This window comes from Hevea brasiliensis, chromosome 4 (assembly GCF_030052815.1).
Source record: "Hevea brasiliensis isolate MT/VB/25A 57/8 chromosome 4, ASM3005281v1, whole genome shotgun sequence".
In the NCBI taxonomy this organism is placed as follows: Eukaryota; Viridiplantae; Streptophyta; class Magnoliopsida; order Malpighiales; family Euphorbiaceae; genus Hevea; species Hevea brasiliensis.
In genome coordinates this window covers 103606278-103622984 of record NC_079496.1, presented here as the reverse complement: position 1 = coordinate 103622984, position 16707 = coordinate 103606278, and the positions used below count along the sequence as shown (strand labels likewise).

General features: G+C 36.5%; 1 non-coding gene across 1 annotated transcript; it reads left to right on the top strand.

The window, feature by feature from the left end:
* The first annotated feature begins 14495 nt into the window (after window positions 1-14495).
* On the top strand, window positions 14496-14602 carry LOC131179729 (small nucleolar RNA R71). The gene has a single exon (XR_009148616.1). It is a non-coding gene; the product is annotated as a small nucleolar RNA R71 (small nucleolar RNA).
* The last annotated feature ends 2105 nt before the right edge of the window (window positions 14603-16707 follow it).

The window sequence follows — 16707 nt, the reverse complement described above, 5'->3', positions numbered from 1 at the left end:
GTCCCATTCTTTTTTCTAATTGCAGCTCGAATGGTTGGTGTGAAATGTTAGGTTGATCGATGTGTGGGGTGTATTAGTGACTCCAACCTTGCAGTGAAGGATCCCAATACCAATGGTAATCAATATATCATATCATTCAACAAGTGAATGGCATCCTCATGGTCTATTTGAAGAATGTGATCTTTAGTAGCCCAAGCTTCATTATCTACCCAATTCCTTGTCGCTTTATCTAAACCATTATAGAAGTTGAGAGTGAGTTCATGATTTAAAAGATTATGATTGGCAAATTGCTCTACCAATTCATTAAATCTTCTCCAAGCATAATAAAAAGGTTCAGTGTGTTGTTGAATAAAACTTATGAAGACTTGCTGATAAAACATCTTAATGATCCTCACAAGAAAAACAAATAAAAACTAAAATTATGCATATAGAAAAATAAAAAAAAAACAATAAAAGAAATAAGAATGTCAAGATTAATGTCTAGATTAATCAAATCACTAATCGTTTGATATCAAGCACCGATCTTCGACAATGACACCAAAAACTTATTTGCTGGTTTACAACCCTACAAGTGTACGGATTGTGAACAAGTAATACAATAGTGAGTAGAGTATCATTCCCACGAGGATCATGTTGAGTACCAAACTATAGTGATTTTAATTATCTAGATGATCGAGTTATAAAGCAATAATAATTAAATCTAAATTAAAAGAAATAAAATCTAAAATAATTAACTAAACTTGAATATTAATCAATAAAAACATTTTAGAGCTATGGGTTTACACTTTATTTAATATAGAATCAATCTAATTTATTCAATAAATGGCAAATTATTACTTTAAAGGAAATTAATCCTAAGTTATCTTAAGTCCTCTTTCAAGGCACTCAAGGTGTATTGTACTTAACCTAAACCCTACTTTTGTGGCAATTAAATTAATTAAAACCCATTATGTTCTTTGATTAATTGTTAGATCCACATAGAATTTAGCCTATCTCTAGATCAATAATCCTAAGTTCAAAATCTTGATTTTCTAATATTAATCTTCACCTTTTAGTTCCTCAATTAATATCTAGAATCAATACTAAGTGGGTACCAACACATAGCATATATTAAGAACACAAGAGATTGAATCAATGAACAAAATACCCAATATATTAAATAAGATCAAACCAGATCTATAATTAAATTGAGAGTGCTACATCCCTAACCCTAGAATAAAGAAACTACTCACACATGGTGAGTTAAACTAGACAAGTTTAGAAAGAAGGAAAAGTAGGACAAGTTGCTGCACCAAAGTACAAGGGTCGTGTAAAAGATAAGACAAACCTGTGTAATGTTTACTGGTTTTTCAACCCCACAAGTGCACGAATCACGAACAAGTAATAAAGTAGTGAGTAGAGTATTGTCCCACGGGGAATTTAACTAAAGTACCAGACTACACAGTGATTTTGGTTGTCTAGGCTATTGAATAAAATGGGAGAGTGAAATTTGTCAATTTTGAATACTGGGAATAAAAAGGGTAATGAATTTAAAATCGAATAATATATTTTGAAATAATTTCAGAATTAAGATTTCACAGTTTAACCTTATTATGGATGTAATCTTGTCTATTCATTAGATTGAGAATCATTTACCTTGATAGAAATTAATCCTAAAGCATCCTAGGTCAGATCTCAAGGCACCTAAGGTGCTCCTCAATTAGAGTTAAACCCCACTTTCGTAGGTGATCGGCTCTAATAAAAGCCCTTTAAAACCTATGATTAATTATGAAACTCCATAAAGGTTATCAGTCTATCTCTAGGTCAGATTTCCTAGGTTCAAAATCTCGATTTTCTAATATTAATCTTCACATTTCAGTTCTTCAATTAATATTTATAATCAATATTAAGTGGGTACCAACACATAGCATCCATTAAGATCGCAAGAAATTAAATCAAAGAACAAATCTCAAATCCAATAAACAAAACTCAATGTTTGTCTATAATAATGATTACAAGCGTTACTCTCCTAATTCCAGAATATGAAAATTACTCACTCATGGTGAGTTCAGCAAACATAAAAATAAAATAAAATAACAATAAAAGTCCACTTAAAGAAATAGAACAAAAGAACCGAAGAGAATCTGTAGCTTTGATCTTGTGGAACTTCAGCTGAAGGCTCGTCCTTGATACTGATACACTACTCTTCTAAGCAGCTGTGAGAAAATGATGAAGGTGTTATTGTCCTGCTCTGTCCCCCCTCTTTCTGCTTTCTGCTACTTCTATTTATACTCAGTGCCTAGGGTTAGGTTTTTTGAGTCCCTCTGCATTAGAAGTCTCTTCTCTTTGTTAAAAACTAGAGCTGGAGCTAAATCAGGAAACTGGCTGTCAGCTGATACAAGGCCCATGTGTCATTACATGGCCCAGGGCCGTGTAATTCACTGGAGCTTCAAATAATGCATCTCATATTGGCACAGGAGATTACACAGGGTATTGCTAGTTACACGGGTCCAAGTACACAAACCGTGTTCTTTTGCTCTTCAGAGAATTCTTCAATCCAGGCCAGGCAGAGACCTATACGGGTCTTCATAGTTTACACGGGTTGGGGTACACGGCCCGTGTACTTCGTTTCTTCCTTGGCTCTTTAGTTTTCTCCTGGTAGTATGTTACATGGGTCCGTGGCTTTGCTTACATGACCCGTGTAAAGTGTATCAGCAACACTTCTCTTTTTTTTAGTCTTTCCAAGCTTTCTTTCGCACTTCTATGCCTTGGAACTTCATTCAAACACCTGAAATGATGTAGAAAATATGAAATTTAGAGCTTAACAATGGAATTTACAAAAGTTGATAAAATTAATGATTATGTACGAGATTACTTATCTAAATGTTGTGAAATAATATACAAATGTGCTTTAAAATATCTATATAATACAGGTGTACCAAATACCCCCAAACTCAAACTTTTGCTTGTCCTCAAGCAAATTAAAAACTTTTTTTAGAACACATTTTAGGGAATAGCTTAGGAACACAACCAATAATTCGATATGCATATAATTGAACTCCTCTAATCCTTCATACCAATTACTCTCTTTCAAGGCATAAGGGTTCTAATAGCTGCTTGATTAGAACTTCACCCCCCTTCATAGTGTTTCAACTAGTTATTACTCTATGCAAGGCTATTAATAAGTCACAAATAACCTATTTTATCAAAATAGATTTGAGAAACACTTACTCTCAAATTTGCCTCTATTATGGATAATTGTGATGAAGTGCTTAATTCCAGCTCCATAGGCACTTCTCAATTTCCTACCTCCACTAATATAGCACACACTTTCAAAAGATCAAAAGGTCTTTAGAGAGGTTGTATTAGGGTTAACGGGTTATGATTTGGCTACCAATGAAGGGTCTTAAGGAATGCAAATATGAGGGTAGCTTTTATGCTCAAAGTTCTAAGTATACCAAGTTTATTCTGGTAATTTTGTATGGGAAAAAGGGGGTTCTTTATAGTGCTAAGCATACTTTTTTTTTTTTTTGTATCTCTCCTTTCCCCCAAGCTTTTGTTGGGTTGGAAAGGCAAGATTTTCTTTGATACACACCCGCACTCTTTTTGGTTTTTCACACCCTCTTCCTATGTCTTCTTTTACACTTGATATACCTATCCTTTGTGTATTAGGCTTCCTAAAAAAGGGTAAGGTGAGAGTTTAGGCTAGGGGCTAAGTGAATTTTTATGGGTAAACAAGGAAATTTATACAGGTAAAATATAGGCTCAAATTGCCTACAAGGAATATATATATTTTTTGACTAGGATTGTTGAGGCTTAATGAGGCTATGTCAAAGAATGTCTTAATCATCTCTTTATCAAGTATGTGCTAGGATTTCGCCTCAATAGGTCCAAGAGACATGTTCTAAAGCTGGTGAGGCATTTTTAGGTTTGTTTGCATTTTAAAAAATTTCTCCTAACTCTACAAGTTTAATCTAACAAATTAATAGTTATGAAGGGGTTTAACTTGTCTAGCTCCACTAAGGTGATTAGGCTTTTCACAGACAACATATTAAAGTCCTTTTTGCCTATCCAAATACGTTCATTCCTCGATCCCATAATGTCCAATTATTATCTTACTAGTAATTGTGGTTATAATTCTAAGTTTCACAAGTTCAAGCTTCAAAATTTTTAAAATTTTCTGAAATTTTAATACACAAGTATAATATGGATATAATTAAGCAATGTAATGATATGCAATACATGAAATGCATATGTACCCCCAAACTCAAATCTGATATTGTCCTCAATGTCATCACAATATGCAAAATTAAAAGGTAGCACAAAAATTATGAAAAAGCATATTATGTATTCAGGATTGAAAGTTTGGACAAAACGCAAGTAAAAGAAACTTATGAGTGCAGTTTAGGACTAAGGTATATGAATTTTTACATTAAAAAACCTATCCTATAGTCCTAACTCTAAAAAGTCTTTGATGGTGACGATGGTCCTTCTTTATCAAGCCTCTCAATAATTATGTCCAGCTTGTTGTGGGCTTTCTAGAGGCTGTCTTCGAGCCCTTGCATTTTGTTGTTGAGTGTAGTCTCCATGCGCTGAAGGTATGCAATGATGGGGTATGTCGGTGGTAGCTTGTAGGGAGGCACTCGAGCGGGAAACTCGTGATGGAGTGGCTCTTAGGCTTCCCCTTGAGCCTGTGAAGGTGCATTGAGGTCTTCTCGTGCTTCTTCCCTCCTGAGGATGACATTCCCTTCTGCATCAATGAGGTAGCAGGTGTTGTCGACCTTCTTACATATCCCCATGGATATGCAGATGGTCTAGTCAATCCTGGAGGTGCCCGGGATGGAGTGTAGCCTATGATGTCTTAGAATGAATCTGAAGTGGAGTGCGATGGTTGTGATGAGGCCCCTAAGCACTATATACCCTGTCAGCTAGTGAGATAGGTGGCAAAGGTGGTTGCACAAGAAGAATCTCGTGCTACAACATTACCCGATGACCATACACCAAAGGAAGAAGAGCTCATTGGCATTCACCATGCCTAGGCTGTCATTGTGGCCCATGATGGTGTAGGCGGCTAATTAGTGCAGGTACCATAAAGCAGGGCTGGTGATACTCATAGATTTTGACTTGCTAGATTTGTAAACCTCCGTGTTTGGGGCTATGGAACGTTAGAAGTCAACACTATTGTAGACCATCCAATTTTGCTGGATCTCCTGGTGCCCGGTGCTGTCGAATCCAAAGATGGAGTTAAACTCATCCATATTCATTACCCGATCGATGCCAAGGAGTTGAAACTCAATCTTGCTCTTGTCCTCCCTATCAGTGGGCCATAAGGTGGCCTTAAAACTCCCAAGGAACTCCAGTGTGGTATCCCAGTAGGTAGGGAATTGGAGTTGGGCGAATTTGGTCCACCCAATGTTATCAAGGAGCCCATTGATTTCGTCTTACAGCCCTATTTACTCCAGCAGCATGAAGTCCATATATTTCATGGAGATTATTCTTCGGTTGTTAAGCTGGGCACATAGATCTCTGTAGGCATTGTCGTGGAATCCCCAAGTGATGGAGAATTTCGATTATGCTGGCTGTTGAGGTTGTGATGGTTAAGGTTGTGGGGCGGCTTTATGGTGGAAGTGGTGGAGGTGGGGCTACTGCCATTCTTGGGCACTGAAGTAATGGCTGAGGAGGTGAGGGTGGGGAGTCACCTCTTTGCCTTGAGGAGGAGCCTGTTCTTTTTGCTGGTCTCTTAGCAGGTGCCATTGGTGACTTTGGGAGAGGGAAAAACTAGGGTTTGGTGAGGGGAGAGGAGATTTGAGAGTTTTTTAAAGGTTAGGAGGCATGGAGAGGAAGAGTTTTGGAATGGGAGGCAGTTTAAGGGTGAGAGGTGAATTTAAAGGGTCATTATGACCCTTCATTTCGCGCATTTCGTGCCCTAGGTATTGGGTCTATGACGTGATATACAGGTCATGTATCACTACACAAGTCCCAATATGTAAGCCTGTGTAACTATTTATCCGAAATTTCTTGCTTCTACTAAGTTACACAATTCGTGTAATTCCATTCGGGGACCCATGTAACTTCCTGTCCCTCAAGTTGCCTCCCTGAATAGGTTACACGACTCGTGTAAGTTACCTAGGGAACCCGTGTAAGTTACCTAGGGGACCCGTGTGACCTTTTGTCCCACTTAATTTCAGAAACTTTTCTCTCCCTCTATGATGCATGGTGCGTGTGGCTCTACATGGGGGAACCTTTATAAGTTTCTATAGCCTATGCAGTCATAGTTTCGGGCTCCAGAATGTTACACGGGGTGTGTAGAGTTCTTACACAGCCTGTGTAATCTTCTGGCTTTTCATTTTTCTCTTTTATATGCTTGATTCATGCTAGAGTATTCCTATTTATATGAATGAGATGAATGCAAGCATTAACAGCATAATTACTTCTCCGGTTTTGTTCAATTTCCTCTTGTGTGGATTTGACTTGACGATTCCTCTCCTCTCTTGCCTTCAGTTCCTTGCTTTTCTAGAATTGAGATATGGGGTTCCTACGAAATAAAATACGAACAAACATAAAACAAAAAATTAAAATAAGAAAGAAATTAAAGTAAATTTGAAAATTTTGTGTTGCCTCCCAAAAAGCACTTGTTTATAGTCTTTAGTTGGACTTTGCTTTTGTTGTTCACTGTTTTTCTAGATCGTTGTCGAAGGTGCAGTTGGCTCCCTTCTCTATGGGTTCTCCCTAAAAGTAAGGCTTCAGCCTCTGCCCATTGACTTTGAATGCACCTGAGCTTTCACTCCATACTTCTATCGCTCTATGCGGGAAGACTTGGGTTACTTTAAAGGGTCCATACCATTTTGATCTCAACTTCCTTGGAAAGAGTTTTAATCTAGCATTGAACAACAGGACTGTGACACCCCTTAGCCATCTACAATATAGCCGAGTAAGATATGTCACACAGTGTACCCGAACACCCTATTTTATCTCAATCATTTTTATTCTTCCTTAATTTATTTTTATCATAGTTATGAAGTACAACATATTTCATTTAAGTCATTTATTGAAATTATAATTTATTTGAGGTTCCACAAATTTTATAAAAAATCCGGCAGAGTACCGGCTAAAAATGGATAAAACAGTTCTTCGGAACCTATGAAAACACTTCCAAAATTTTCAATCAATCAATCAATCAACCCCAAACTCCATTTCATCAACGAAATCTCAATATTTTTCAACAACATTTCCATTTCTCAATCATTCATTTCATATGATATTTATGTAAAAGCCATCAATAAATATTCACTTTTTCATTCAGAAGCACAATTTCCACTATTTACATGAATACCAAAATACATTACATAAGTCTTAATTACACATGAGAAAATAAAAGTTAATTACAAAATACCCAAAATGAAACTTAGTGTCCTACCAATGCACTGATGTCGGTGAGGTGACACGGATACTATACAGAGCTACAGATGATCTCACCCAGTCTGTGATCTACTGGGCTCTCTATCGGTCTCTCCAGAACCTATGCATGGTAAAACCAATGCGCTAAGCAATAATGCTTAGTAGTGCCAATAATAAAATAAAAAGAAATAACAGAAAATAAATATGCAGTGCATATTCTGATGTCTTATGTAGACAATTTTTCGATAATTATTTGTAGTCTTATTTATTATGTACTTGTTATATTCATAATTTCATTAAATTTATCCACTTTCATTTTTGGTTGCCCAAGTAACCTATACTGGATGACTGGACTGGATAAACGGGCAAACTGGCACTGGGTATCAAGTACCTCGGGCCGTCACACCATCGGTCACATATGTGTCTCCCAGTGTGCAATAAAATAGCTAATAAGCTATAATAACATTAGGCACAAAGCCAAGTCTCAACACAATGTCAGAATGGCTAAAAGCCATAAAATCACAGAATGGCATAATGCCATGTGCAGTACTACTAACTGAACCCTATTGGCATGCCAACCTATCCAAACCAATCTTGCTAAGTGTACTAGGGCATGTTACACTTTTAAATTGTATAATTCTTGAAATTTAAGTTTAGGTGTTACTATTCATTTCATTAGTCAACTAAAATGTTGACTTTTGCATAGGCAATAGGTACATTGGTTCTAATACTCCCAACATACCACATTTTGCATTCTAAATTTGTTGGTATTGGTTGCCAAAACCATTTCTAAGCTTAGTGCTAGTTATTCAAAATTTTCAGATTTCAAGCCTTGTGTTTACTATTCCATTGGTCATTTTTACAGTAGGAATTTGGAAAAGTTGTCAACATGAAAGTTGTTCCTTATTGTGTCTAGTTACATTTCATCTTTTGAATGACTCCATTTGGATTTTTGTAGCTCAAGTTATGGCCTAAATACCATAACTGGCTGGATTGCAAACTTTTCAGATTTTCTGGGCTGACCAAATCTACAGTGTTTTATGCAGTGACTGCAGGTCACTTTTGGAACATGTTATGCTCAAAATTTGGGTTAGGTTACTTCATGAACATTGTCGGTCTATATCTCATTTGCTGGTAAAATTTCAGGACAATTGAACCTTTCTACACTGAGTTATGACCAAATGAATAGACACTGTTCATTTGGTCATTTTGCCCAGGCAGAATGCAAGTCACCCGGATTAGGGCAATTTTTAGGTCAACTTAGTTTGGTTTTCTGGGCAGAGTTTCTTCACCAAAGTGGTGCCATTATGTTTCTAGTTTCATGTCCAATTAGCCTTGCACCAATTGAACCTCTACAACTCAATTTATAGCTACCCAAACTTGCTGGGCTCATTCTTAGTCCTGCAGGTTAGCCAAGGCAGCTCACCCACACTCAAATGCCAAGCCTCAACTCACTTCATTTCCTCATCATACACATTCAAATGGTCACTAATTTACCATTACAAGGTTAATGAACCATCACATGAGCAAACCCTAGAATTGTTCAAGTGTCCAATTTTTTTTTTTCATTTCATACATGCACAATTCTTGCATTTCACTTACTTAATTATGTTCAATACCCCATCCACTAGCAAAGGCTGCTCATAACCATTTTTCTACCTTCAAAAATCATCAAACCCTAGCTAACCCTAGCTAATCCTAGCTACCAAAAATTGTAAGTTGCACACACACACTTGTTTGCTTTATTTCCTTAAATTTCCTACACAATTCATGCCATTGAACATGAATTAAAGCAAAAGGAGTAAGAGTTGGACACTAACCTTGTTGGGATAGAATTTCAAGCCAAATAAACTTGCTCTTTCCTTCCTCTTTTGGCTGCCTAGAGGATGTTCAAGTTGCTAGGTAAATTTTTTGTGAAGCTAGGTAAGGGTTTTAAGTGAGATTTGGTGAGGTTGGGAGCTTGGGTGAGCTTTCATGGAGGAAATGGCTATGGGAGAAGAGGGAGACAGCTGGATTGGTTTGGAGCAGCTGATGACCCTTTTTTTGTTTATTCTTATCTCATTTTATTTATTTTAAATGGGCTTGATTAATTGTAATTGGTGGTAAGTGTTTAATGACATCATGGTGATGTCATAATTAGCTTTTTATCTCATTTTCTCTTATTTTCTTCTCTACTCATTTTCAATTTAATTTTTAGCAATATTTATTCACATTTTGTGTCATGATAATTATTTACTTAACTAGAAAAGTCGGCCAAAAATCACCTCTGAAAACGAAATGACCAAAATGCCCTCCGTTTGGCTTAACAGACCAAAATCTAGGGCTCCTAGTTGCGAGGACCGCAACTTCTTACTGGGTTACCCATCTCTAGGGCACCAGCTCATTTAACTTGGTTGTATTTTATTTCTAAAATTTTTCCTAAATTTTTCTTATTAATATTTGAGTTAATTATGGTTCCTCACTTTCGTTTAAATATTTTTCTAGACGTTCTAGCTGTCCGGACTGCCACCAGTCACCGGAATAGTAGAATGTATGTAATTGCTACAGGGAGGGTGTTATAAGGACAAGATCCCCTTCTTTGATTTATTTCCTTGATATATGCCTGTCGTGCCATCTTTTGGTCTTGTCCTTGAAGATCCTGGCATTCTCATAGGCATCCTGTCTGATTTCTTCTAGCTCATTGAGCTGTAGAAGCATTTTTTTGCCAGCAGCCTTTAGGTCAAAGTTTAGGGTTTGGATAGCCTAATAGGCTTTGTGTTCAAGTTCGACGGTAGGTGGCAAGATTTTCCATAGACCAAACAGAAGTGTGTTATTCCGATGGGAGTTTTATAACCAGTGCGGTATGCCCACAATGCATCATCTAACTTCATGGACCAGTCTTTCCTTGACCAATTAACTATTTTCTTAAGGATATGTTTCAGCTCCCGGTTTGAAACTTCTACTTGGCCATTAGTCTAAGGATGGTAAGGGGTTGCTACCTTATTAGTCACTCCATATTTCTTCAATAAATTTTCAAATTGTTAATTATAGAAGTGACTTTCTTCATTGCTAATTATTGCTCTTGGTGTGTCAAATCTTGTGAAGATGTTCTTTTTGAGGAATTTTGTTACCACTCTGGCATCATTTATTAGTGTGGCTACTACTTCTACCCATTTTGACACATAGTCAACACCAACTAGGATACTCTTATTTCCAAAGGAAGTTGGGAATGGACCCATGAAGTCTATTCCTCACACATCTAATAATTCAATTTCAAGTATACCATGCAGTGGCATCTCATTCATTCTTGAAATGTTTCCCGTTCTTTAGCATTGATCACAAGCTAGCACAAAGGATCTTACATCTTTAAATAGATATGGCCAGTAAAACCCTACTTGCAACACCTTGGCTGCTATTTTTATGATGCCAAAGTGTCCTCCATATAATGATGAATAATAGTGCTGCAGAATGCTCTATATTTCCTCTTTCGGTATGCATCTTCTTATTAGCCCATCATTACATCTCTTATACAGCAGAGGTTCCTCCTATGTGTAGAACCGTACATCATGCAGAAATTTCTTCTTTTACTGATAAGACATGTTTGGAGGCAATACCCTACATACAATAAAATTAACAAAGTCAACATACTATGGAGTTTAGGAGAATTCTAGTAATTGTTCATCAGGAAATGAATCATCAATTGGCAAATCCTCAATGTCCCCTGTGTCTTCCAATTTCAATTTGGAGAGGTGGTTAGTTACTACATTTTTGGATCCCTTTTTGTCCTTGATTTCAAGGTCAAATTCTTACAGAAGTAAAATCCATCAAATCAGCCTTGGTTTTGCTTCCTTCTTATTCAAAAGGTATCAGATGGCAGCATGGTCTGTGAAAACAATGACTTTCGATCCAATTAGGTAGGATATGAATTTGTCAATTGCAAACACTACTGTTAGGAATTCCTTTTCTGTAGTAGCATAGTTGATTTGTGTGTCGTCAAGCATCTTGCTAGCATAATAAATGGCATGGAGTTTTTTATCCTTTCTTTGCCCGAGTACTGCTCCAACTACATAGTCACTTGCATTGCACATCACCTCAAATGGTAGCTCCCAATCTAGTAGCTGCATTATTATTGCTGAAATTAAGGCTTCTTTGATCCTGTTAAAGGAGACAAGTCAATTTTCATTAAAATCAAAGGGAACATCTTGACTTAATAAATTGGTAAGTGGCTTAGCTATTTTGGAGAAGTCTTTAATGAATCTTCTGTAGAAGCCTACATGTCCCAAAAAGCTTCGAACTCCTTTTACTGATATTGGTGGTGGCATTTTTTCAATGATTTCAATTTTTGCCTTGTCAACTTCAATTCCTCTTTTTGATATCACGTGTCCAAGAACTATACCTTCCCTTACCATGAAGTGGTATTTTTCCCAATTTAGGACCAGGTTTGATTCTTCACATCTTTGCAACACTTTGGATAAGTTAGCTAGGCAATCATCAAAAGTAGTTCCATAGATAGAAAAATCATCCATAAAAACCTCCATAATATTTTCAATATAATCGAAAAAAATGGCCATCATGCACCTTTAGAAAGTAGCAAGGGCATTACAAAGACCAAAAGGCATTCTTCTATATGCAAAGGTTTCATAAGGGCATGTGAATGTGGTTTTTTCCTGGTCTTCTGGGTGAATAGGAATTTGGAAAAATCCCGAATACCCATCTATATAACAAAAGTAGGAATGTTTTACTAGCTTTTCTAACATTTGGTTTAAGAAAGGAAGAGGAAAACGGTCTTTTCTGGTGGCACTATTCAATTTCCTATAATCTATGCACACGCGCCAACCAGTGACTATCCTAGTAGGGATTAGTTCATTAGTTGCATTTCGAATGACAGTTGTCCCACCTTCTTAGACAATACATGTACTAGACTAACCCATTTACTATCAGAAATTGAGTATATAATACCGGCATTTAATAGTTTTAAAATTTCTTTCTTAACTATTTCTTTCATGTTTGGGTTAAGCCTTCTTTGGTGTTCAATAGTGGGTTTATTATTTTCCTCCATAGGTATCCTATGCATGCAAATGGAAGGATTAATCCCTTTCAGGTCTTCTATTTTATACCCTATAGCTTTGCTATGGGTCCTAAGTACCCTTAACAATTTTTTTCTCTTCTATTTCAGATAGGCTGGCATTGATAATAACAGGATATTCATAATTTATGTCCAAAAATGTGTAACTTAGCATAGAGGGGAGAGGTTTCAGTTCTACCTGTTTGGTGTTTTCTTGAGGCTTGCCTTTGGGTTGTTCTTCCTTTAACTCTTCTACTGTGAAAACTTAAGCCAATGGTAGGGGTGGATTAGCTATCAATAATTGTGCACAAGCTACAATTTTTGTGTTCTCATTCTCTATTGTGTGGTTGTGCATGATGCATGCTTCAAGAGGATCTTCAGGATGTGCTTTATGGAATTCCTCTTCAATTTGCTTGTCAATTATATCAACCTTAAAGTATTCATTAGGTTCAAGTTTTTGCTTCATTATGCTAAACAAGTTGAACTCCACTTCTTCATCTCCTACCTTGAGAGTTAACTATCCATTCTTAACGTCTATGATAGCTCTGGCAGTTGCTAAGAAAGATGTTCCCAGGATGATAGGAATTTAGACGTCCTCTTCCGTTTCTAGTACAATAAAATCAACTGGGATAAGGAACTTTCCCACCTTAATGGGAATGTTTCTAGGATGCCCATAGAGTATTTTACAGATTGATCAGCCAGTTATAATGAAATTGTTGTAGGTTTAAGCTCCCCTACATCCAGCTTCTTACATATTGAGAGAGGCATCAGACTTACACTTGCACCTAGATCACAGAGGGCTTTGTCTATATTCATGTTATCAATAAGATAAGGTAGAAGCTTCCTAGGTCCTTGAGTTTTGGTGGCTTGTTTTATAATATGGCACTACATTCCTCTATAAGAGCAATAGTTTCGTAATCCTTCAGTTTTCTTTTCTTTTATAAAATATCTTTAAGGAACTTAGTATAAAATGGCATTTGAGAGAGTGCTTCTGTAAAAGAAATGTTTATATAAAGTTTCTGCAAAACTTCTAGAAACTTTCTAAACTGCTTGTCTAATTTGGCCTTCTGAAATCTCTGAGAAAAAAAAAAAGTAGAGGAGGCTAATATGGTTCTAGTAACTTCTTTTTCTTCCTTGTTTCCTCCTTTTGATCCTCTTTAGCTTCTTCCTTTTTCTCCTCTGTTTGGTTTTTAGATTTATCAGAGGTTCTTTCAGTTGGTTCTTCCTCTGATTGTTCTAGAACTCTTCCACTCCTCAATGTAACTGCCTTACAGTGCTCCCTTAGGTTCATATCTAGTTGACTAGGCAGCTTACTAGCAGTCTTGCTTGAAGAACTTGATTACTGAGCAATTTGATTTTTAAGCATCTTATTGTGGGTGGCACGTTGGTCCATCCTAGAAGTTAACTATTTGATCATTTCATTCTACTATTGCTAGGTTGTTAGGAAGCCTTCCATCACCGATTTGATAGTTGACTTTGGTTCAGGCTGTTGATTTTGAGGAGGTAGCGGTGGCTGTGTAGGATTTTGTCCCTATTCTGAAATCCTGAGGGTGCTGGTAGTCTGTATCCTTGCTGTTTATTCATTGGCTGATTCTATGAATTGGACCATGAGAAATTAGGGTGGTTCCACTATCCAGGGTTGTACGTATTTGAATATGAATTGTTGAGCTGCCTTTGGTTGAAATTCTCTCTGTAATTTACATAGTTCATCTGTTTTATGGAGAGTTCATTGAAGTTGTTACATTCTGAAGTCATATATCCTTCTCCATAGCTGTCATAGTGTTGGTTATTCATCCCTATAGCATTGGCTTGCATTCTATTAAGCCTTCTTGTGAGCTGGTCAAATTGAGCATTTATCATGCTTAGGGCATCCACTTTCAGGATCCCTGCTGTTGTCCTTGTATTTTCCCTTTCATTTGACCACTCGTAGTTATGATATGCAACCCTCTCTAGAAGTTCAAGTGCTTGGTCCATTGTTTTCTCCATCAGGTCATTTTCTGCAGCTGAGTCTATAGAGCTCTTTATAGAGGGTAGTAGCCCATTATAGAAGTTCTGAACCAGGAGCCAATCCTTTGTGCCATGGTGTGGACATTCTCTCTGTAAGTCTTTATATCTCTCTCATGCATCATAGAGTGATTCACCTTCCTTTTGCCTAAAGGTTTTCAGTTCAACTCTCAACCTTACGGTCTTTACAGGTGGGAAATACCTTGCTAGAAAAGCTTGTGAGAAGTCTTCCCAAGTGGTGAATGTTCTAGCTGGTTGAGAAAGTAACCACTTCCTTGCTCTATCTCGAAGGGAGAATGGGAACACTCTGAGTCTTATAGCTTGATCAGAGACACCATTCATCTTGAATGTGTCACATAGGGCAAGAAAGCATTGGAGGTGGTAATATGGATCTTCTGTTGGTGAACCCCCAAACTGGGTCTGTTGGATCCTCTGGAGCCATGCCGGTTTTAATTCAAAATTGTTGGCATTCATTGTGGGTCTTGTAACACTAGGTTAGAATCCTTGTATAGATGGAGCTCTGTAATCCTTCAAGAGTCTTAGCTTGTTGTTGTTATTGTTGGCCATTATTGGAGTTTCTAGATTTCCTTGATCTTGTTCTTGGCATTTCCTTTCTCTCCTGATGGTTCTTAGGGTCCTATCTATCTTTGGATACAACTCAAAAACTTCCTCCTCTGGCTTTATTCTGGTCATGCACCAAACCTATCACCTGAGAGAGAATAAAAGAATAAAATGAATTAAACAAAATTAAACAGTAGATGAAAATGTGACACCCCTTACCCGTCTACAGTGTAGCCGAACAATATATGTCACATAGTATACCGGAACACCATATTTTATTTCAATCGTTTTTATTATTTCTTAATTTATTTCTTCATGGATATGAAGTGCAATTTGTGAAATTTAACTCATTTAATTCATTTATTGAAATTATAAATTCATTTGGGGTTTCAAAAATTTTATAGAAAATCCGGCGGAGTACTAGCTAAAAAATGGACAAAACAGTTCTTCGAAACCTGTAAAAAACACTTTCAATGATTTCCAATCATTCTCAAACTCCATTTGTATTACATCAATTTACAACAATTTCTTAACAATTCCTCCATTTGTCATCCATTCATTTCACATCATCATCATGCTCAAATCATAAATAAATTCACATATGTTATTTATAAACACAAAGTTACAAATAATTACATTAATACAAAATTATATTACATATGTTTCAAATATACATGATAAATAAGAGTTTAATTACAAAACTTACAAAAATCACAAAATACAAAATGGGACCTAGTGTCCTACCAATGCACTGTAGTCTGTAAGGTGACACGGACACTATGCAGAACTGTGAACGGCCTTACCCAATCTGTGGTCTACTGGGCCCTCTGTCCAAATCTTCAATACTTACGCGTTGCAAAAGCGACGTGCTAAGTATAAAGCTTAGTGGTGCCAATAATACAAAAAAATATAATATGCAAATAAAAATAATAATTTCCTAGTTATTATGTTTATAAAAAAAAGAATAATTACTAACTTATTGTTTAGTCGAGGGCTAATTACATTTTATGATATTAACTCCTTCTAGCATTTTGTTAATCGTTTTCTTAATGATTTTGACCTTGATTATTTTATTGTAATCATTCTTGATCTTTATCTTGATATTTAATTTTCGTATTTTCCTTAATAATCAGTTCAATTATAATTATACTTTTCCATGCCCAAGTAACCTATACAAATTGATCGGACTGGATAAACGGGTAAACTAGCACAGGGTACCAGGTACCTCGGGCTGTCACACCATCGGTCACAATGTGTCTCCTGGTGTACAAACAGAATGGCTAATAAGCCATAAAAGCAATAAGGCATAAAGCTAAATATAACATCATAATCAGTATAGCCATAGGCTATTATCACAGAATGGCAATGAAGCCATACATCATACGCAGTACTGCTATCAGAACCCTATTGGCATGCCAACCTATCCAAACCAATCACATTAGGCCTACTAGGGCATATTACAAAATCATTTCTTAAATATTTGTACCTTACAAGTAAAGTTACTATTCATTTCATTAGTCAATTAAAATGTTGACTTTTTCATAGACAATAGGTATATTGGTTTTAATATCCACAACATACCACATTTTGCATTCTAAAGTTGTTGGCATTGGTTGCTAATACCATTTCAAAGCTTAGTGTTAGTTATTCACAATTTTCAGATTTCAAACATTAAGTTTACTATTCCATTGGATATTTGTACAGTAGGAATTTGGTAAAAT